This window comes from Sarcophilus harrisii, chromosome 4 (genome assembly GCF_902635505.1).
Source record: "Sarcophilus harrisii chromosome 4, mSarHar1.11, whole genome shotgun sequence".
Lineage (NCBI taxonomy): Eukaryota > Metazoa > Chordata > Mammalia > Dasyuromorphia > Dasyuridae > Sarcophilus > Sarcophilus harrisii.
The window spans coordinates 118,948,326-118,972,019 of NC_045429.1; the positions used below are offsets into that span (position 1 = coordinate 118,948,326).

The 23,694-nt window shown below is 36.3% G+C and overlaps 1 long non-coding RNA gene across 1 annotated transcript in view; it reads right to left on the bottom strand.

Annotated features, from left to right (window-relative positions):
* LOC116419120 overlaps positions 1-23,694 on the bottom strand; it is a 46,115-nt gene that overhangs the window by 17,938 nt on the left and 4,483 nt on the right. The window contains exon 2 of the long non-coding RNA XR_004229383.1: positions 22,565-22,717. This is a non-coding gene — a long non-coding RNA (uncharacterized LOC116419120). The remainder of the gene's footprint in view (positions 1-22,564; positions 22,718-23,694) is intronic.

Here is a 23,694-nt window from a genome sequence, read left to right on the forward strand (position 1 = left end):
AAAATTACAAAAATAAAAATTGCCTAGATTAACAAAACAGGAAAGAAAACATCTAAATAACTCTATCTTAGAAAAAGAAATAAAAAGAAAAAGAGTTCAAGAAATGAACTCTTGAAAAACAAAAAAATAAACAAAATTGAGTTATAAGCGTATTCTACCAAATATTTTAGGGATATTTAATTTTAATATCATATAAATTATTTGAAATACAACCAAAGAGGGAGTACTATAATTCATTCTATGAGACAAATATGGTCTGAAACCAGGAAAAATTGAAAGAGAGAAAGAAAACTATAAACCAATTTCCTTAATGAATATTAATGCAAATTTTACATAGGAACATAAGAATAAATGGAGCTTTCCTTAAAATAAGTAATATCTATCTAAAGCCAAGAACAAACATTATCTGTAATAGGGAAGCCAAAAGTTTTTCTAATAAGGTAAAAGTAAAGCAAAGGGGCAGCGGGGTAGTGCAGTGGATAGAGCATTAGCCCTGAAGTCAGGAGGACCTGAGTTCAAATCTAAACTCAGACAACTAATACTTCCTAGCTGTGCGACCTTGGGCAAGTCATTTAACCACAATTGCCCCAGTTTAAAAAAAAAAAAAAAAAAGAATAAAGCAAGGATGTCTATTATCATTACTATTTAATATTCAACTTGATATGCTAACTATAGCAGTAAGAAGAAAAAACAATATTGAAAGAATAAGCATAATCAGTGAGGAAACAAAACTATCATTTTTTGTATATGTTGCTTCTTATTTGTCCTTCATTCTCAATCAGAGGACCATGACAACAAGAAGATGATGATATGACTGGAAATGACTTAGATTTAAGGGAGAGAGGGATATGCAAAGTCACCAGTCTCTGTCCTTTAGAGTCATCTGGGTCCAGTAGCAAGATACAGATCAGTTCATCTGGAAATGGTACCTGATGCAGTGAGAGATCTTGGCCTTTTTAAGCTAAAGTCTTTTCCAGGTCTCAGTCTAACTGAAGTAAGGCCCATTCTGAGATTAAAACTAGATAAGAAATGAGGTAAAGAATAGTCTCTTTTACTTAGTCAAAAAAAAAAATCAATTTGGGAGGGGAAGACCTTCAGAGTTTCTGGCCAAAATAGAAATAATTGCTGTTTATACTCACTCTGAGCCATCAAAACCCAAACAATCACCAAATGAGGCCTCATATAATATGATGACTTATTTAAAGAACCCTAAAGAGTCAAGTTAAAAAAACTAATTGAAACAATAGACAAGGTCAGCAAAGTTTCAGGATCTAAAATAAAACCATATAAACCTTCCTCGTTTTTACACATTACCAACAAAATCCAATAGAGAGAGATAGAAAGAGAAATTCACTTAATTTAACTACAGACAATATAAAATTTATTTATTCAGTTTCATATCAATTAAACCATTAAAGGACTACTTTATAGAACCAGAAAAAATTACAAAATCATCTAGAGAAACAAAATGTCAAGAATATCGAGAGAATCATTTTTTTTAAATGGGAAGAGAAGGAGCATTGCAGTACTAGATTTCAAACTATACTACAAAACTATAACTGTCAATAAATTTGGTACTGAATAAGATATGTTAATTGGAAAATTGTTTGACAAACCCCAAATCCCAGAAATTAGGGAAAAACTGTCTATTGGACAAAAATTGGAAAAAGAGCCAGGTAGGAACTCAATGGAGACCAACACCACACATTGTATACCAAGTATCTTAAAATGGGTTTAAACATAATTTAAATATAAAAATGACATCATAATCAAATTAAAGGAGTGTGAAAGAATTTGTTGAATCTATTGACAAATGTAGAGTTCATAATTACAGAAGAAAATTTTACACAATAATAACAGACAAAAGGGTGTGAAAAACTTAAAAATTTTGGCCAATAAAATTACCAGCCACAATTCCAAAGGCCCAATCTTGAAAAATATACTATGCATTTCCTAATAGAGAGGTATAGAGTCAAGATGCAGGATAAGACATATTCTGGACATGCTTGACTATGCATATTTCAGATTTTTAATAATGATTTTATTTTCCTTTTTTATTAAAAGAGGGAAATCTAGAAGGGGATTAATGTAATAATAATAACAAAGAAAATTAAAAGAAAAAAGGTAATTGAAGAAATTTTACATGCACAGAAAATAACATAAGGAAGGCTAGAAAGAATAAAGAACAAACAAGACAGTTTCTTAAGTTACAGGTTTAATTTGTTATACATTGAAAAAGAGAAACAACCTGTAAAAATGTGATCCACAATTTTATGTACAATACTTTGTTTTTTAATATGTATGTGAAAATGCTTCGTTTACTTGGTATTTGTTATATTTAGAATTTTAAAAATTTAAAGCTCTTTAAAGAATGAAATGGAACGATTTTTTTTTTTAAAAAAAAGCAATAATTATTGGGTGATGGTGGTAAAGAGAGTGGCAGTGGGAGGCAAAGAGTTTGCCAATTCCTCCTCTTATCAGAAGTATGAAGGAATGTGAAAGGAAGAGATCCGGAATGAATTTGTTCACAAAAGAAGAAAGATTCAAAAGGAACAATCAATGGTGAGGGAGGACAAAGAAGGATGGAGCTGGGGAAGAGGTAGGGCTGCCTTCATTCTGAAAGTGTAGTCATCAGGGCTATACCTCCACTGCCTATCTCACCCCCGATTCTGTTCTGATCCCAGATTCCTATCCTTAGGGATAGAATTACTTCGGGCCACTACCCACTTGGAAAACAGGTTCAGAGACTTCTCTACTGACAATCAATCAATCAATCAACCAAAAAATATTTATTAAGCTGCTCCTGTCACATAGGACTCCCCATACACAGAGAAAAAAACTTTCTCCTGTTAATCCAGGAACAAGCAGGCAAATGTTCCTTGCAGAAGAGGCCAGAAGATAATAAAGAGGGAAGAGATGGGATAGAATACTAACACTTGGCTTAACATGATTCTGCTCATTTTTTCATTGAACAAAGCAATCATGCTTTTGCTACAAGAAAAAAAATTATTATATGCTATTCAGGAAATTCAAATTGCTAAGAAAGTCAACTCCCTAAGAGGAGGAGAAAAAAGGAGGGATTTGTCCATGACCATTGGCTGATTTTGGTTTGGGAAACCTATGTTCCCACAAGGTGGCAACCAATCGTACTCTATCAAAATGTTCACATGGTTCTATCACTACAATTCAAAACCATTCATTTGGAGAGCAGGCAGAAAAGTAGTAGCTATTCGAAAGTGAACTGTGGTTTGAAGGGTTTATTTTTGGAGCAATTCATGAAAAGCAAGCCAGTATCTCCCAGTACAATCTACCCCCATGAGCCTTTGATTCTCAGGATGGTCACTTAATTGGCCCTTTGGGGCTTCCACCAGGATATGCCAATCAAGGGAGTTCTGCTTTACAAAAATAGATAGTTCTCTTCCCACCCACCCACTCCCTCAACCCCCTTCAATATTGAGGAGAACTGAGCTGTTCTTTCTTCTCTGCAGAAACAATGGTGCCCCATTTGGGGACTTGGTATTTCCCCTATGCTCCCAGAAGCTCAGAACATTGGCTCTTCTAGGAGAAACTTGGGGGTTTCCTGTCTCTAAAGAAGCATTGCTCCAGCCTGGCTCGGATCCAAGCCATGAAAGCTTTTATAATGCCTTTCCTCTCCTTCCGGCATCCTTTGCCAATGTAATGTCTCTGAACTGGGACTGAGGGGGCAGCAATGTTAGATTCCAATAACCAGGAATGCAGGAAGCACTGTGGACACTGTGCTGAGCTGAGCTGAGTTTGCAACAAACTCGTGCTGTTTTTGACCCATGCCAGAAACCCTTAGAAAATTACCCTATAGCCATTTCTCAGCAAAGCATGGCGAGAATAGCCTTGGTGTCTTATAACCTACCGATATGGTCAGAAAAGACTCCACTGTGTGTATGTACAACATCACAACAGGGATGCAGGAATCTCTGATGGGCGGATTCTTGCACTCAGCAGAAGAGTTGCTTCCCTGCATCTTGGTCAAGGCAGAGCTACAGGTCTGACCCATCAAATTTATAAGTGAGCAATAGAATTAAATAGATTGGAAAGAACCCCTACCTTTTTTAGTCACACAGCCTCAAATCCTCCGAGTCATCACCTCACTGATATGTTTCTGACACATACATGTAATCATCTACCAAATCCTGTCACCTCGACAAAAAGAAGCATCAAACAATACTCTGTCATACCAATAGTACCAGCATTGACTGTCACAGGACAGAACCCTAAATTAATACAAATAAAATTATATTTGTTATTTTTATATCTGTATTTGTTCTCCCTTCATTATTATGCAATAGACAGAAAGTATTGACTTTCTAAAGTTTAAAGAGCATGGTTGTAAAGCATGTTACAAAGACCATTCGATTCTTTATTCCCTCAAATATCAAAAATTATCATTAGAAATTGAAGCAATTTTCCAGAAAATTCTATTCTCAGCTTCATCACCATTTGTGAGATCATGTTTAAATATCCCCTAGGTGTTTTAATTTTCCTATCTATTAAATAGGAATGATACTCTGTTTCATCTACAAAGTGTATTTTATCTACAAATTTTGCAGATTAAGAATACAAACTTTTGCTGTTTTCCCCAAATTGTTTAAAGGAAATTTTGTTCTGTGTGAGATATAGTTCTTGTTTTGGTTGAAACATCTTTTTTTTTAAGTGATTTCCTAGAAAACACTATTTTTAAAGAACAGATTCCCAAAGACCATCTTGCTCCGTACTTATAGGAGCAGCTAGGTGGAGTAGTAAGTAGATAACACTGGACTGGAATCAGTAACACCTCAAATACAACCTTAGACACTTACTAGCTGTGTTACTTGGGACCAATCATTTAATCTGTTTGCCTCAGTTTCTTCATCTGTAAAATGGAAGTGATAATAGCATTTATCTCAATGTTGTAAGGATCAGATGAGGTAATAATCTTATATGTTTAGCACAGTGCCTGGTATATAACAAACACTACATAAATGTTGACTATTATTTTACAAGAATCTACAACATATTTTATTTTTAATAGTACTTTATTTTTCCAAATACATGCAAAGATCGTTTTCAACATTCACCTTTGCAAAATATATCTTCTAAATTTTTCTCCCCCTTTCCCATCAAGACAGCAAGCAATCTTATATCAATTAAACATGTGCAATTCCTCTAAACATTTCCATATTCAGCTGAGCAAGAAAAATCAAATCAAAGGGGGAAAAATGGAAAGAAAAAAACGAAAAATAAACAAACAATAACAAAAGGTGAAAATACTATGCTTGGATCCACATTCAGTCTCCAGAGTTTTCTCTTTGAATGAAGACGGCATTTTCCATCACAAGTCTTTTGGAATTGCCTCGAATCACTTCATTGTTGAAAATAGCCAAGTCCATCACCATTGATCATCACCTAATTTTATACAACATACCTTCTAAGTGTTCATTCAGTTTGGTTTTGCTTGAAGGTCCCCTAGTGAGAGGAAAAATTCTCCTTTTGGAGGCATCCCCTTCCACCTTTTTGCAGATAGAAGGGCATAATAGATAGAACACTAGACCCCGAGTCAGAAAGAATGAGTGTAAATCTAAACTTAGACCCTAACTACCTATGTGATCCTAGGTAAGTCACTTAACTGTTTCAGTTTTCTCAATTAAAAAATGGGGGTAATAATAGCAGCAAGTTCTCAACTTTAGGATCAAATGGGATACTATTTATAAAGTACTTTACAAATATTAAGGTGATATAGAAATACTGATTATTATTATTTATTACTACAATAGTACATTACTACACATTAGCAAGTTTTTTAGAGCCTAAACTTATCTCTATAATTTCTACCCATTAAGGTTAGCTGTGCACTCTGGGAAATAGTAAGAAAAAGAAATAGGGCTGAAATAAAAAGATAAGTCAATGGGCAAAAACCATGTCTTTGAAAAGAAGCAGTTCTCAAGATTTAACAGGCATTTATACTAAACAGGCTTCAGCCTAGAAAAGGAGTGGGAAGCACTCTGGTTAAGGATGAGAAACCACATTTGCCAGGTTCCAAGTCTTCTCAGCCCCCGTAGATTCTGAGTTTCATCAAATCTTTAGGGGTTTGAATTTGTTTAGTCTTGGCAGGGGGGGCAGGGAAGGCAGCTTCCTGTCTCTAGGAGCAGAGGCTTAAAAACTCATCAAAAGAATTTTAGACCATCAAATGTCTAATGAGCTGAGTTTAAAGAAACCGGAATCATATGGATCAAGTTTCCTTGAAAATACACTGGGGTTTAAAAAAAAATCAAGTAAGCACAGAGAAGGAAAGCAGGAGGGGTAAACTGCTTCTCAGCAGGTTGCTGACCCCAAAACACATGGAGGGTTAATTCAAGGTAGTTCCAATCCAAGTGCCTCTCAATCCACATGGAGGCCATCATACATTTTTAACTGCTACATGAAAAATCAATAGATTAAGATTCTAACATACCAAATTACCTATTTAAGACAAGCTAGATTTAAAGTTGGCCACCTTGGCATAAAGTGGCAGGAATCTACTGGTTCTTTTGTGAGCCAAACATAAAGCTTTTCCTGGCAAATGTTCAAGGCCTTATTTTTTTTCTTCTTTTTCTAACCATAGCACAGGAACCATCATGAAAATGGCCTGAGTCACAGGTTGATTACATCAAAGAGTGTTTGTCTTGGTTTGCAGCCTGTTTGGGTTCAAACCAAGATAAATTACAAATTGACTAAAGTCACTAATCAACACGTATATTTTTCTGGTCTTTTCTGCTGAGGAATGTACAGTAGTTTAGGGGCTTAGGTCTTCACCACCTTGTTTTGCTCTTATTCAGCAAATCCCTAATGGTAACAAGTGATGTGGAATGGAAATGCTGGCTTTCATTTCTCCTCCCTGTTTCTTCATGTCACTGCATGTATAACAAGCCATAGGTAAGCTTGAAACACTAAATCTATATGAAAACAACTGGAAATCATAGAGCATTGATGCATGTTTGAGGATATGTTTTATGATACCCATCTATGCAAATCTTATTCATTAAAATATTCCTAAATGGGTCTTTTCAGAGAAGTTAATCACCTCCTACTTCTGTTAAGTTTCAACACTGAGTCCTTCTTTCTTAATTTCATTCAACAAAGACTGATATTCAATGGTTATTTTTACCAAGACTCACTTGGACGGCATCCTGATGGCTTGTTTCTGCATACAGTCCAGCCCTTAAGAGCATCATATGGCACACATAAAGAGCACAATAAATCAGACTGCTCCAGGGTGTGGAATGGGACCAGATATTGCTGGTGACAGTGTATGTGGAGTCTTCTGGTGATAGTGCGGCATCAAAGTGAGGAAAGAATATGGGCAACATGCTGCCACTTTCTCAGAACTAGTGTGATACAAATAATAATTTTGTCATTTCTTAATAATCTATTCACATTGTGTTTTACCTTGCCTACTCTTAGCTGATTTCCATATCTTTGGACTGATAGTATGAAGTCCATCACAACTTTTGCCTTGTCTTTGAATTGGGAACACTGGGAACTCAGATTTATACATTCTCAGACCATAATTTGAACCATATCCCCTTTCTGTGGAAAGGTTATTTTTTCATTCATTCATTCATTTATTCAACAAATATTTATTATGTACTTATTATGTGCCAGGAACAGTATCAGACTGAGAATATACACTCTGGCTATCTTCATGCTAAGTAGTCTGATGTTACTATTTATCTCTTCCTTGAATCCAGATCCAGACCCAGTACCAGCATTCCAGTTCTCGAATTGTGGCTCTGAGTTTCTGATTAATAAGAGATCTCCAAATCTAATCCAACCCAAATTCAGAAAGCTGCTTAATTTCTTTGAAGGAATGAATAATACTAAAAAAATCACTTATGGAGCACTTCTGATGTACTTCTGTGTAACCTCAGGGCATCATAAAGTAAAACTGTTATTCTCAGAGAACACACTTTCTGATTGGAAAGTCAGATGGGAAGATCCCATGGTCCTTTGAGGCATAACAGATGGCATTACATAATATCTTCACTAAGTTTTTGATGTTGAACCTAGTGGCAATGCCAAAGATTTGGGTGGTGAGAATTTTCTTTTCAGGGTCTTTAAAATTTGTGGCTCCTCAGGAGTTGGTTAATACTTGGAGTTGTAATGGTCAACATGGTGGTGGCGGCTTGCATGAGATGACATAAGCCATGCTCCCAACTGCCTCTTTGTTATGGTTTTGGAGGTTCTACTATTGCTAGATTCTTTTGACTTACCTGCCCATTGATGACAGTTGGTCAGTTACTGGTATTGGACCCATTAATCAATTTCCCTTGTCTCTACTCACCATCCTGGTAACTTTTTGGATCAAAATTTATACTTGATTATTCTTCAGGCAGCCATCAGAAAAGGAGGCAATTCCATTGGTAGGGTCAATTATCTCCACCAATTGCTTCTTATTGTGCAGGAAAGCCAGCCTAGTTAAAGATCCCTAGTCGGGAGCATGGCTTATGCATAATTCCTAATCACCAGATCAGACCAGACCTGGTCCATCACTAGTTCCTGTGTTGATATAGATTGGACCCTTAAGGAGTATCAACATGAAATACAATGTTGATATTTTTGGAAAGACAAAGACACATGATCTTGAATTTTCAATGAAAGCTTCAATTCTCTCCAATAAAATTATATTCTAGTCATTGGGGGGGGAACCTTAAGTTTAAGCTCACTGGGCACCTCTTTGCCACTTCTTAGTCTTTCTCCTAACTTTCTATAACCAACATCACCCAGCCTCATTTCCCTGTTCCACTGCAGGGTGGAAATGGATAAGGAAGCATTTTGCATCGAAATCTTGGCTGGTGGCCTTAATATCATGGAAAGTTGCCCACTCTGGTTGACAGACAGAGGTCCTTTAGCCTGACTATCTTGATCGATATCAATTCAACTCAGGTAATGGATTCCTTAGTCAGACTCCAGACCTAAACCTTCCCTATAGTTTCATTTTAGTATTGTTTGCAATAGTGAAGTTCAAAAGGAGTCCAAAGTTCCCTTTACATCAGGAGATCCCAGTCATTTGATTACCATGGTCTGGGGGTATGGAATATAACCCAATCAGTTAAGGATCAGAAGCTTCTGACCACAAGCTTAAAGTGTCCATATCTCAGTGTTATTTAAATAGTAATGGGAAGGGGAGGGAGAAAAGGAAGTGAGACTGGTAGAGAATGTAAGGTATCAGATCTATGAGTGCCTGGGTATAAAGAAATTTTAATGAGGAAATTCCCTATTCCAATATAGATTAAACATCCTTTCTGTAATACCAGGAAAATTGAGTGTTAAATGACTTGTCCAGGCTTGCATAACCATTGTCTCAGAGGCAAGACTCGAATTCTTTTTTTTTTATTTTCTTTTTTTTTTATTATAGCTTTTTATTTACAAGATATATGCATGGGTAATTTTTCAGCACTGACAATTGCAAAACCTTTGTCCCAATTTTTCCCCTCCTTACCCCCACCCCCTCCTCTAGATTGACCAATACATGTTAAATATGTTAAAGTATAAGTTAAATACAATATATGTATATACATCCATATTTTGTTGTACTAAAAGAATTGAACTTTGAAATCCAATTAACCTGTGAAGGAAATCAAAAATGCCGGCAGATAAAAATAGAGGGATTGGGAATTCTATGAAGTGGTTCATACTCATTTCCCAGAGTTCTTTCACTGGGTGTAGCTGGTTCAATTCATTACTGCTTTATTGGAACTGATTTGGTTCATCTCATTGCTGAAGATGACCAGGTCCATCAGAATTGATCATCATATAGTATTGTTGTTGAAGTATATAATGATCTCCTGATTCTGCTCATTTCACTTAGCATCAGTTCATGTAAGTCTCTCCAAGCTTCTCTGTATTCATCCTGACGGACATTTCTTACAGAACAATAATATTCCATAATATTCATATACCACAATTTATTCAGCTATTCTCCAACTGATGGGCATCCACTCAGTTTCCAGTCTCTGGATATTACAAAGAAGGCTGCCACAAACATGCAAGACTTGAATTCTAATCATTATACTCTAACTCTAATCTTAATGCCTCTAGCTCTAACTCTAATTATTAAAGGATGCACTATAGAATACTGTCTTTCATAATAGTAATTTAATAATGCTCATAGATTAAAAAGCATATAGTGCTTTAAGAAATACAATGTTGTGTTAATTTCAAAGAGAACCAGTGACATCAAAGGTGATGTTTTGATTTGAACTAGATTTCAGTGAGGCAGAGCTTGCTCTTTCCTCCAAAGTCATTGAAGACCAGTGGCAGGACAAAAGTCAAGGCAACTGGTGATGACCCAGGATGACCTTGGAGTCTTTGATATCTGACCAAATTCTACATACTCCAAAGTTGATGCTTCAGCCACGTTCATGACAATTGGAACAAAATGCTCTCATCTGGATGTACAGCAGGAAGAGATCTTCAGACAATTAGGGCAGACATTCCTCTAACTCAATAACAAGTGTGAGGACCATTGGTTATCCCCAACCTCGATGCGCCTCTGCTAATTGTTTACTGAGATGGAAACTGCACTTGCTACAGCTTCTTGGAGTCACAGGTGAGAGTTGGCTGAAGGTGAACAACAAAAGTGCATGAGCAGCCCTGAAAAGGGCTCAGCAAGACCCTGCAACAATAGATGTTACTTCTCCCTGAATACTCAGGTGTTACAGAGGCTAGAGTCTGGGCTTGAAGACAGAAAGACTCATTTTCCTAAGTTCAAATCTTATCTCAAACACTTACAAGTTATGTGACCCTGGACAAGTCCCTAAAATCTATTTGTCTCAGTGTCCTCACCTGAAAATTAGATGAGAAGGAAATAATAAATCACTCCAGTATCCTTGCCAAGAAAACTCTAAATAGGGTCACAGAAAGTTGGATGTGAATGAACAACAAAAAGTATCTCTTAAATATACTCTCAACCTTTCTTCTCTATCCCTGGCTGCCTCCAAAATCCAAGCTCTTTCCAGCCCATTTTCATCATCTTCAATGGTTTGAGCCCCAAAGAGAATTCTGACTATATTCAGCTGCCTCAGAAGACTGATAAATTGGATTGTTGGTTGCAACTAAAATCATCTGCAGGACTTCTAAATATCACAGGCATCATGTAACAAGGAGCAACTAGAGATGTCCCTATCTCTTTTGGACATCTGTCTCAATGCAGGTAAGACTCTCACAAAGTGCTACAGCAGGCATGAGAGTGGGGGCCGTCAGGTGGGGTTACCTTAGTGAAGCTAACTCTCCCCACTACAGAGCAGGGGCAGGATCACTCTGCCTCTGGGCAAGAGCTATTCCACTGAGAACCACTAGGTATGAGACTGAGTAACTCAAAAGAGAAGCAAGTCCTATTCTATCTACTCTCTTTTTTTGCGGGGGGAGGGGGGGGTGGGGGGGAAGAGTGGGGGAATCTGTCTGTGTAAAGCACTTTCCCTACAGCCAGCATTTCCTGACACCTCTCTCAATAGATTTTCAAAAACTCTCCCTCTTTATCCTCCCCTCAGAGCAAGTTGTACAGGATGTCTATAAAGCACTTTTTGGCGGGAGGAGGAGGGGGAAAAAGGGTGGGCCGAAAGAGAAAGGTGCTCTATAAACACAAAGCATCATTGTCACCTAGAACCAGGGCCAATGCTAAGGGATTTCCAGAAAGTAGAAAAAATCCCCAAAGCCTCACTCTTTGTAATGCAGTTTTGCAAAGATAACTCTACAATTTTATGTTGGATATTTTCCTTAGTGATAACTGAGAAAGAAACCAGGTCAGTGAAGCATTTCCCCCAATTGTTAAAGTCTTATTTTATCGTTGACTAAATAATGGCAGCTGCCATCCTGCAGAGAATTCGGGTGTACTGGTGTCATGGGGAATGGTTCAAGGGCAGGAAGCAGGAAGTTTTGCCTTCCAAAAATTACCTTCAACCCAGGTGAATGAGCTGAATGTTGTCCCAGATAAAGTGCTCCACTTTTGACCAAAGAGATAAGATATAAAGACTATCTTACCACATAATGATTCTCTGTAGACCTCAGAGCCACCAACACAAATGTGGGTTGTTAGTATGGTAAGTCTTTTGGCCTAGCTAGACAAAGCAATCAGTAAGATTCAGATTTCTCATCTTTAAAATAAGGAAACTGGACAAAATTACATCTAAATTTCTTTTCCCTTTACATTTAGGAGCTTTCTCTTATCATTGATTTCTGTAAAGTGCTCAAAACATCATGCAGTAAATTAATTCTCTCCTTCATTTCCAGGTAAGTGCAAGACAAAACCAACCTTTTGAACGGAAAGAATAAAAGAAATGGTTATCTATGCTTTATGACTTTCAAAAAAACAGAAAACCTTTCTACTCCTATTCAAAAATATGTTTCTTGAAGTGGCTGAAATTATACCATTGGATCAAGGACCAGGTTGCCTAAAGAAAGTCAAACCTGACCAGATAAGAGACAGAACAGGTCAAAGATTCCAAGTTGGTCCCAGCAGTATTGAGCCCACCTACACTCCCAGCCTGTACAAGATAGGGAGATTCTTAAAGAGAATAGCAGAGAGCTGGTCTCTAAGTTTTAAAACTTAGAGCCTCAGGCTTTTCTTTCATTGTAATTCTCACCATTCTACGAATCAACCTGAAAAACAGTAACTTGGCAGTCATATAGCAAGAAAAGAGTAAAGAGACAGAAGATGTTTACTTTTTAACAAAATCTCAAAATTGATCTAGTCAAACCCATACTCAATTAGGAACTCCATCTACTACATAGCTAAGTAATCATCTAACCTTTTCTTGAAGACCTCCAGAGAATTGGAACTCAACTGTCCCTTTAGAGAACCTATTCCATAATTATCAGGAAGTGTTTTTTTTCTTTTCTTGGAGTAAACTTTAATTTCCCTCTCATTGAAAAGGCAAATAGTTTGATAGAGGTTATATGTGTGTAGTGATTCAATACATATTTCCATATTAGTCATGATGTAAACAGTAAGAGAGAGAGAGAGAGAGAGAGAGAGAGAGAGAGAGAGAGAGAAGGAAGAAAAGAAGGAAGGAAGGAAGGAAGGAAGGAAAGAAGTGTGGATGGAAGAAAGAAACAAAGAAACAAAGAAAAAGAAAAGAGGAAGGGAAAGAGGGAGGGAAAGAAGGAAGGGAGAAAGGGAGGAAAAGAGGAAGGGAGAGAGGAAAGGAAGCTAGAAAAGAAAGCAAAACAAAAAATAAAGAAAAATTTTAAAATATGCTTAGATCTATATTCAGACTGTATTATTTCTTTCCCTGGAAAAGGATGGCATTTTTCATCCTTCAGACGTGAAATAAATAAGTCATTCAAATTAATTATCTTATAATATTGCTGTTACTGTTTATAATGTTCTCTTGTTTCTACTCATTTCACTTGCCATCAGTTCATGTAAGTCTTTCCAGGTTTTTCTGAGAGTTCATCATTTCTAATGACACAATAGTAAATATACCACCACTGGTAAGTCCTAATTTTTTTTTCTTTTTTAAAAATTTATTTTATTTGGAAAAAAAAGGAAAAAAAAACAAAATAATACAAAATAAAAGAAAGCAAAATAACAGAGAACATTGTCATGTGCTCAGCAGAACATCAGGAAGGATTCAAAATATATAGCAACAAATTACCAGATCAAGAAAGTATATATATACGTACATATATATATATAGGAAGAAATTATATTTATAAATGTCCATTTTTCTTTACTTCGTTGTAAATTGTTCTTTTGTTCTCTGCTGTTCACCTTATTTACTATATTCTTTTTCCCCTTTCATTCCCTCACCACTCCCAAGTAAATTATAGTGAAGAAAAGATATATTTATGTATACATATGTAGATGCACACACAGACACATACACACATATCTTTCCTATCCCAGCTAATTCTTCGTTTTAATACTGTTCCTTAACTTGCCTTGCTATTACTTAACTTCCCCCCACCCATAGATCTCTCCTTTGTTTTCTTCCCTCACACTTCACTTCTCTGTCTGCCCATCCCTCCCCCCTTATTTCTTTATAGATTTTGGAGGTTGCTATACCCTTCATGGTATATATGCAGTGTTGCCTATTTAACTCATTCCCTATGTGAGTAGGTTTTCATAACTACAAACTCTCCTTCCCCCTCTAATGCTTCTGTGTTTATTTTTCTTCTGTATCTGATTTGTATAACATAAATACTATTTTTACCTTAGTTCTGATAGTCTTTCTTTTGAGCTACTCTATTGTTGACATGAATCTTAAACATATAGTATACATTTCCTGTTATGAGCCAGAACTCTGAACTTAAAACAAAGGATGCTTACAAGGTGGAATTGAGGATACAATGGTTATCTAGTTTATCATGGTACAGTATGATTGATTTAATTCTACCACAAATAATGGTTTCCTAGTGATATAATGATTGGTGTATACTCAGTGTAGAGCATATAAATTAGGAGCCTTAGCCAGGATTCATTCAGAGAGATTCACAGAGGCAGAGAAGACAAAGGACTGGGAGTGGGAGCTCAGGCTCTCAGAAGCAAGGAGAGAGATAGGCCTCTAAGAAAGCTAACTGGGCCCCAGGAAAGGAGACAAGACTTTGAAAGAGATAATAAAGGATTTGCATTTTAACTCCTGGATACCTGTATGGTGATTACTGAACTGAAACAAAGGCTGCCTCAAAGACCCCTAAGAAACCAAACCAGAGAACATTACATTTTGAAACCCAACATGGGCCCACAAATATTCATCTGTGAAATTAGGGTGAGTACAAGAAGGAAACTTTTTAAAGGGCTAAAGTAGTATTCCAGTTAAAATGGGACAAATGTTTAGAAAGATTTCTCCACCGCAAGAAAAATTTATCGAAAGCTTTGTTAAACTTATAAAAAACCAAGTTTGATTGTAACTTGGGAGCAGATCATTGAACTTTTAGAAACAGTACAGTACATATCTCCTTGGTTCTCAAAGGAAAAAGAATTAGATTCAGAGTGGAAATTAGTAGGAGAGCACCTATGTGAATACTACAATAATAACTGACTCAATTTCTAAAGAAACACTTTATATATTTATATATACATATAATATAAAGTATATATATATATATATATAACTTTATATAACTGGCTTTAGGAAATTATATATAATAAGAAAAAAAAGAAAGTGCAGAAAGGGGAGGATACAGATAAACTAAGTGAAAAGGATGAAGAGTTAGACAAAAAAGGAATTAAGTACAATTCTGATGAAAAGGAGTGTGGTGCTTCACAGAAGGAGCCATTAAGGCATTCCCCATACCCTGACCTACCTTCCTCAATTAACCTTTCATGGGTGGAGGGAGAAAGAGGAGGGGAAGGGGCAATAATACAATCAGCACCAAATATGAAGCAGTCTATGACAAGATTACAAAAGGCACTAGTTAAAGCAAAAAAAAAAAAAAGAAGAAGAAGAAGTAGTACAGGATGTATCTTATCTGATAAATGCATACCCTGTAATTGAAGAATTTGATTCTTCAGGTCAAAAAAGGAAAAGATACACTCCTTTTGATCTGGAAAAAAATAAGGATTTGAAAAAGGGTTGCACTCTTTATGGGGCTACATCATCTTATGTTAAGATGATATTAGAGAATTTGGCTTATGAAATTTTAACCCCCAGTGATTGGCTATCTATAGCAAGGACATGTTTAGAACCTGGACAAGACTTGTTGTGGCTTTCAGAATATAGTGAATTATGCAGGATTCAAGCCCAATGAAGTAGGCAAACTGGAGTTAATATGCAGATCACCTTTGACCAACTAGAAGGTAAAGGTCAGTATGCAGACAATTCAGCACAGATTAATTACCCAATAGCAGCATATGAGCAAATTTCTATTGCTGCGATCAAAGCATGGGGCTCCCTCCCAGGAAAAGATGGAGGGGAAGCCTTCACAAAAATAGAGCAAGGTCCCAATGAATCTTTTGTTGATTTTGTGGAATGTCTGCACACAGCTGTCACAAGAACTATTGAAGAAAATGCAGCTACAAGAATTATGATAAGACAACTGGCTAAGGAAAATGCTAATGGGGCTTGCAGAAGAATTATATGGGGACTACACAAAGATGATCCTTTAGAGGAGATCATAAGACACTGTGCCACAATGGGCACAAATGCTTATTATACCCATACTATGATCCAAAATATGGAGAAATGGGGTCCCTCTTGGCAAGGGACTTCTAGAGAGACTTGCCAATGCTTTCAATGTGGAAAAAATAGGACATCTGAGAGCTCAATGTAGACAAAGAGATAGAGTGAGAAGACAGGGTGAGAGAATAAGACCCAAAACCCTATGTCCAAAATGCAACTGAGGCTTCCACTGGGCCTCAGAATGTAGATTGACCCAGGGAAATGAGAGGTGGAGCCCAGCTCCAAGACCTCAAACAAATAACAGGTGGGGCATGATGGCAGCCGAGGTTAAGAGAGTCTTTAGAAGTTCAGTACCCTGATATCAATCACCAGGAAAGCAATCTGATAGAAGAAAGGAATTACATGATCAATCAGCTGCAAAGCAATCAGATGGCAGAAAGGAATTACAATTGGGGAGAATACAGGCTTTTTAACCCAACAGAAGGGCAGTGTCCAGCACAAGCAGCTCCAATGTAATTGCCAGATGATGAGGAAAAATCTAGAAAGTAGTAAGATAGAAGGGACTAGATAGGTTAACTGCTTGGAAGAAAGGGTTTACTTGTATTTCAACAGACGGAGAAGGAATTAGATGGGTACCAATGAACCATATCCACTTTGTCCATTGGAGAGAGACAGAAAAAGAAAAACCTCAAAACAAAGGATAAGACCTAAGAAACATCTGACACTGAAAGAGCATGACTGATAATGAGACTGTTACAGAACTTCAAAACCCACAGGAGTCATTGGATTCCCTGAGATGAAAAATTGTTGATAAAACGGGACTTCAAAACCAGCAGGAGTCTTTGGATTCACTGAGATGAAAAATTGTTGATAAGACTGTTGCAGAACTTCAAAACCAGCAGGAATTATTGGATTCTCTGAGACATGATAAGTGATAAGACTGATACAGGACTTCAAAATCCGCAGGAATCATTGGATTCCCTATACACATGAAGTAATGGACAATAGATTCCTTCTGGATTATTTCTAGATATTATGGACATGTATAACTCTTCATGTTGATTCATGTTGTTTGTTACATCACTACTAGCCTGTGTTACTATGTGCTTATGTAATTTATGCAATTATGTATAATACCTCTCATGTTGATATTATGTATACTTATTTCAAGTGAGACCTTTCAGAAACCCGCTTCATCTGATTTGATTTCCCATTTCCCTTTGATGTTTTCATTTCCCTTCCTGAGACATCAGGGAGGGTATGATCACTTCCTTTTATGGTGTTTTCACCCCTTTTTTGAAGAGTCAAAAGGAAGGTGTGATCACTTCCTTTTTTGGGGTTCTCACTTCCTTGAGAAGTCAGGTAGAGCATGACTCCCTATATTCTAAAAACAAAAGAAAGTCAGAGATGTTATGGGCCAGAATTCTAAACTTGAAACAAAGGATGCTTACAAGATATTAAGTGGAATTGAGGAGACAATGGTTATCTAATTTAGCATGGTTCAGTATGATTGATTTAATCCTACAATAAATAATGGTTTCCCAGTGATATAATGATTGGTGTATACTCAGTGTAGAGTATATAAACTAGGAGCCTTAGCCAGGATTCATTCAGAGAGATTCACAGAGACAAAGAAGACAAAGGACTGGGGGCAGGAGCTAAGCTCTCAGAACCAAGGAAAGAGATCAGCCTCTAAGAAACCTAACTGGGCCCCAGGAAAGGAGACAAGACTTTAAAAGAGATAATAAAGGATTTGCACTTTAACCCCTCGTTACCTGTGTGGTGATTACTGAACTGAAACGAAGGCTGCTTCAAAGACCCCCAAGAAACAGAACCAGAGAACATTACAATTTCCCATGTAAAAAATACATAAACAATTTTTCCATGTTTAAACAATTTGTCCATGCTGAGTTCCTTGAACTTTGATATTGGCTCATATATGTTAAATTTTCTGTTAAGTTCAGGTTTGATTGATAGAAAGTCCTGAAAATCTGCAACTTCATCAAATATCTTTTTCTTATTCGGTATTATAATTTTGCTGGATATGACATTTTTGACCACAGGCCCAATTCTTTTGATTATCAGTGGATATGATTCTAGGACCTGTAGTCTTTTGTTGTAGCTGCTAATAAGTTCTGTACAATTCTAATTGTAAGTCTAGCATATTTGAATTGTGTTTTTTTGTTTGTTTGTTTGTCTGTTTCTTGCAAAATTTTCTCTTTGATCTGGGGTTTTTGAAATTTGGCAATAATATTCTTGTGTGTTTTCCAAAAAGGATTTCATTGAGGTGGTGATGGGTGAATTTTTTTTCTATTTCTACTTTTCCCTCATCTTCTAGTACTTCCAGACAATTTTCTTGGGCTATATCCTGCATTATTGTATCAAGGTTCTCTTTTTGGTCACAACTTTTAGGCAATCCAATTATTCTATTTTTTTTTCCCTTGATCTGTCCTCCAGATTTGTCATTTTTTCTTGTATGATGTTTTGCATGCTGTTTTATTTTCTCATTCTTTATAATCTGTTTTGTTATTTCTTACTCTCTCAAAGTTTCACTGGCTTCTCCTTACCCAGTTCTAATTTTCAAAGAATTATTTTCATCTTTGAGACTCTATCTTCTTTTCTAATTGGTTAATGTTTTCCCCTTATCTTCTTGTTTTTCCTGGATGGTCTTTATTTATTTATTTATTTTAGTTTTTCCCAATGTCTCTCATTTGATCTTAAAATTTTTTTGAATTGTTCTATAAATTCTCTTTGATGAGGAAGCCATTTCATATTACTTTTTAGGGTAGAAGCTTTTTTTTTTTTTTTTTTAACTTCAGTGCTCTCCTCTGAAGATGAACTCCAGTCTTCCCTGTTCCCATAGTAAGTTTCTCTTACTTATAGTAACTCTTACTATACTCTTACTATACTTACTATAGTATACTTAGTAAGTATAACTCTTACTATATACAGACCAGACTATATACTATATACAGACCTTACTATAACTCTTACTTATAGCAAGTTCTTGCTCTACTGTTTCTGCACTCACCAGTGCTGGTTCCTTCTGGCTCAGAGCTATAATCTCTGCAGCACATCTGGGCCTGGCATTCCCAATCAGCCCAAATTCCCTCAGTCTTCCCAGACTCAAACTCCTATTCCACAAACAGACTGGGAAGTGAAAGCCTCTATGGTTCCTGCTGAGACTCCAGCCACATCTAACTAGCCTGAGGGGTCTCTACTTGAAGTTTCTGCTAAACTAGCTGGGAGGTGTTTGCACTTCCCAACAGTTAATTCCAGATCTGGGGTCTTTCTTCAGATCTTGTTTGGTTGTACCAGAAGGAACCCTGTTCTGCCCACAAATCTTCCTGATTTTTCACCAATCTATGTTTACCCTGAGACACACATTTGTTCTATTTGTGGGGGAAATCTGGAGAGGTTGAAATTTACCAACCTACTTCATCATTTTTCCAGAATCCTCCCCACGTCTTGAATTTAAGCATTTAAGTGGAAATAAGAAATATCAGGTCCTTTCTAGAAGGACCCTATTATTCTCTTTGGGGGTGAACCTAAATATAAGCCATACCCAAGTTTTATTAAAGAGCTTTTCCCTATGATTCTAGATTAGGAGCATAATGACTCATAGAGTGCCAGAAAACAATGACTTCCCCTAAAATTGAACCTGATCCACATGAGGCAAAACCCAGAGTTTCTTTTCTTGGAGGGTACAGATTGTATATATACTAATGTGCTTGTTTATGTTATGTATGTTTTTAGATACACACACATACACACACACACACACACACACACACACACACATACAGTAAGCAGCATATTGAACACCAAATTCATAATAACCAGAGAAAATAAAGTATGAATATATGAATAAATATATGAAATATATTGAAATATATGAATTTGAATTGAAAATATATGAAAAAATATGAATAAAATATGAAATATGGCTAGAAAGGTAGGTCAATAGATATATATATATATATATAATATATTGTCCTTGTTATTAATGTTTTCAGAGCTGCTTCAGTTTTTACACAAGTCAGTCAACCAACCAAGTTTTATTTAACTATCTACTGTGATCCAGATATTCTCCTAGGCATTAGTGATATGAGTACAAAGAACAATACAGCATAATGGAAGAAAAAGCAAATATAAATAAAATTCACAACAAAATAAACATAAAAATCAATATAAATATATACAAAGTAATTAAATGTATAATAGTTTGTGAGTAAGGGTGCTAGTAATTAGGAGAATCCCAAGAAAGGCTTCATGGAGAAGATGTCTGCTTGAATATAGGTATTATGAAAACTGATCATTAAAGATTAATTTGATGCAAATATTTGTAATGTGCCTTATTTAAACACTGAAATAGAAGAAATGTAGCCAGAGTAGTAGGAGAAAATGAATGTGAATTCAGGAAGTTTCTTCCCAATCATATAATGCTTCTTTCTATTGGGTCTAGAGAGAGATTTCCCCTCTTCTATAACTAATTTGTGCTGGAGTTAGCAAGAACCAATACTATTAGGATGGTGAGATAGGCATGAGATTGTTTCTTTGACACTTACTGAATTTAGAAACCTGAGTGTGAAGTCCCCTCATTCAATACTGAGTATAGTATTGATACTGCACTAAAAATAAACAATAATAATATCTATAATACACTCTAGTTTCAGTGCTGAAAGTTGTCAATAGAAAAAGGAAGATGTGTTTTCATTCACCTTTCTGTGAGTAAAATCACGCATCCTTCTCTGTTGCATGACAGTGATGGAGTGGAGAATGCAAGGAGTGAATTTTAATCCCTGGGGGCCTGAAGATGCTAGGAGATGGACACTTTGTCCTCAGTTTTTCCTTTTTAAGTTTATTTCTTATTTTACTTTACCAAATTGTGCATTTGGTCATCGGGCAAAAGAGATGATTAGGAGGAAAAGAAAGTTCAGAGAAATGGAATTTTAGAGCTATGAATTTAAGAAGATGGTTGACCCAAACTTGTTCTAAAAACATGTGGCTCAGTGGATAGAACACCAAATCTAGACTTAGAAAGACCTTAGTTCGTATCTAACTTCAGATAGCAATCAGGCTGTAAGCAAGTTACTTAAGCTCAGTTTTTCTCACCTGTAAATAGGTGTTAACCTATTTCCCAGGCTGTTGCGAGGACAAAATGAGATATTTCAAAGTGCTTAGCACAGTCCCTAAAATAAAATAGGCAGAGGAGTAGGAAATGAAAGAGGAGGAGAAAGAAAAGGAGGAGGAGGAGGAAAAAGAGGAGAAAGAGGAAGAGAAGAAAAAAATTTAGATATAGCAAAGAGTATCACTTGTGAATTTCATTCAAATTTATTTTCAGTTTGGCTTGGTTTTTAAATTTTGCTTTTTTGTTTTGTTTTATTTTCTGTTTTCAATACTGGCTTAAAAGAGAGAATTATTCTGGCATTACAGGGATTCACTGAGGCTTTTTTTTCTATCATTTGCTAAAATATGATTAGATAGTAAAGCTTATGATGGAATCTCTCTCTGACCAGTCTGGTTGTTTTACCAAAACTGTTAATTGTTGGATGACTGAGAATTATTGAATTTTGTATATGTCTTGTTGTTGAAATGACATTGTTAAATGACTTTCATAAATTATATATTTGAATAGTAATTATAGCCAAATAACTATTCATGATTTATGCTAGTTCATAGGACTTGGCCCTCATTGAGAATTATTAGTTTGGGAGGCTATTTTGACTTCAACAAAGATGATATTGTCCAGGCTTTATGCCATTCTGGGGACATTTTGGAGGCATGTGAAGGATGAGCCAAGGAAAACAGGGATGAATAAGAAACAGTAACTATTAAATAATCTCCCTTTAAGTGATACAGTCTAGCATTTCTAAAGAGATAAATGTTCAATGGGACTGTTTGGAAATTACTTAGTAAACCCTCTACTGTTGTTCTGGGACTACTGAAAGAGCCAGAGGGTTTTTTCATGAGAGGAGAAATGACTAAAATGTGATGAGAAATACGCTAGTTAGAGATGGAGAAAAAGGATCAACTACAGTAGCATAGGATGTGGTGATAACATTCTCCTACAACTTTCAGGTTTTATTTTCCATACTTAGGATTAGAGTTAGCCAATAAATCATAACTAAAGGTATGAAAAGCTACCATCTTTTTTCTAGAGGGGATAGGGAAGAAAATTCCTTTCTACCAAATTTCTGCCCTAAATCCTACTAGGATATGCCACTGAAGTAATACAGTAGTGTAAGAGAACTAACTCAGAGCAATCTGGAAAGTTAATAGAAAGTCTTCAAGACTGGCTTTGACATGAAAATTCACAATCACAATACTTGAGTATTTAGAGCTGAAGATTAGACAATTTTGTGCCATAGAATGTATGCAAAACAGAAGCTTATGTTCAGTTTCTAAATATCATTCAACATGGTATGGAGAAGTTCTAGCCTTACACTTACCTTTGGAAAGACTACTTTAGAGGATGGTAGTCAAGGAAGCAATGATTAGGGAGCGTCAGTTTGGATTAGATGACCAAGGATTCAATATATGTTGGAAACAGATGGCAGCTCTTGGTTTTGTTTTTTACAGCTTAGCTGTGGTAGAGTATGGCACTAGGGAAAATTATAAATAACAAAGTGAGAGATGAAGTCTTGTGTCTTCATATCTCCTTATCCAGGAGGAGCACATTTGACAACAAAGGCTTGATACTGCTTCTGTCTTGTTGTATTTATTCTTCTTGCTTTTAAGTAAAGGAATATTAAGACAGCTAGGTGGCCCAAAGGCCAGAATCTAGGACCAATCAGCCCAGACACAAAACTTTGAGAAATGATTTGAGGGGCCAAACCTAGCAATAGGGAACCCTTGGAAGTTGTTATTTGTCCTTCAGTGTCAAAGAGGATCAATAACATCACGGAGTTGTGTCTTGACTTGCACGTGAATTGGATTTAAATAACACACATTTGTGCAAAGCCATCAGCTTTGGAAGGGATTCAAGAATCATTGAAATCCAATAGCAGAATTTATAAGATATCAAGCCATTCTCCAATTGAAAAATGGTCAAAGGATATGAACAGAAAATTCTCAGCTGAAGAAACTGAAACTATTTCTAGCCATATGAAAAGATGCTCCAAGTCATTATTAATCAGAGAAATGCAAATTAAGACAACTCTGAGATACCACTATATACCTGCCAGATTGGCTAGAATGACAAGGAAAGATAATGTGGAATGTTGGAGGGGATGTGGGAAAACAGGGACACTAATACATTGTTGGGGGAATTGTGAATCCATCCAACCATTCTGGAGAGCAATTTGGAACTATGCTCGAAAAGTTATCAAACTGTGTGTACCCTTTGATCCAGCAGTGTTGCTACTGGGCTTATATCCCAAAGAGATCTTAAAGAAGGAAAAGGGTCCTGTATGTGCAAGAATGTTTGTGGCAGTCCTCTTTGTAGTGGCCAGAAACAGGAAACTGAGTGGATGCCCATCAACTGGAGAATGACTGAATAAATTGTGGTATATGAATATTATGGAATATTATTGTTCTGTAAGAAATGACCAGCAGGATTATTTCAGAAAGTCTGGAGAGA